Here is an 885-nt window from a genome sequence, read left to right as displayed (position 1 = left end):
ACAATTAAACTCAATTCTCTAAGCTTACTGCGGCAAAATGTAAATAAAAATACGATTACCATCCACCTTTACGATCTTTTCTCGTATTCTGGAAAAATACATAAAGAGAAGTGAAGCATTTAATAGCAAGCTTAAAAAATGCTGTAATACGGTACTTGTAACTGCTGAGTAATCAGTAGTAAACTAACGTTTGTTACAATCTTAGTACTGTAACTTATTTTTACGAGTGCACTAAAACTTACGCGTCTTGCTCAGCGCAGCGTAGTCTTATTTTACGTTCGCGCCATATTTTATCTACCTATTTCAACCGGACGCCAGCTGTATTGTAGTCATTTATCCGCCCGTCAATAGAAATCTTGTTTTCAAACGATGGAAAAATGAGTTGGAATTAAGTCATCGTGAAATGAAAGTGTACCACGAAAGTAATTTCATCTTTCACGCGATAGAGAGTATTTATTTGCGTATAGTAAACGTATAAGTAAAGAAGTGTTATACGCTCATAAAACTGAATGAAACTACGTGGATAAAAATTTAAGGTCCCACCGAGATTTGAACTCGGATCGCTGGATTCAGAGTCCAGAGTGCTAACCATTACACCATGGGACCACACGTGTCGAAATCGGTAGCCTTGCAGTAAAGACTATACCTTCGTATGATTTATGGCCGTTTATTTTTATAGTTATAGCTATTATTTCTGTGATTCACGGTGTACTGGTATTACGGTACTTGTGCTTTAAAATAAAACAATTTTTTTCTCTATGTTACATTACTTTGCAAGTAAAATCGGTAAGCTCGCTGGTATCGACAGTTAGGATATAGATACATACCGGTATTTTTACACCGAAATGAGGATATTCTTTGCAATTACAAGCCTTAAAATGTAAA

At 35.6% G+C, this 885-nt stretch overlaps 1 non-coding gene across 1 annotated transcript; it reads right to left on the bottom strand.

Annotated features, from left to right (window-relative positions):
• Positions 1-534: 534 nt before the first annotated feature.
• Positions 535-606, bottom strand: Trnaq-cug (transfer RNA glutamine (anticodon CUG)). Its single transcript has one exon. It is a non-coding gene; the product is annotated as a tRNA-Gln (tRNA).
• Positions 607-885: the final 279 nt, after the last annotated feature.

The sequence above is a fragment of the Schistocerca cancellata genome, chromosome 8 (genome assembly GCF_023864275.1).
Source record: "Schistocerca cancellata isolate TAMUIC-IGC-003103 chromosome 8, iqSchCanc2.1, whole genome shotgun sequence".
NCBI lineage: Eukaryota > Metazoa > Arthropoda > Insecta > Orthoptera > Acrididae > Schistocerca > Schistocerca cancellata.
This window is presented reverse-complemented; position numbering and strand designations above follow the sequence as displayed.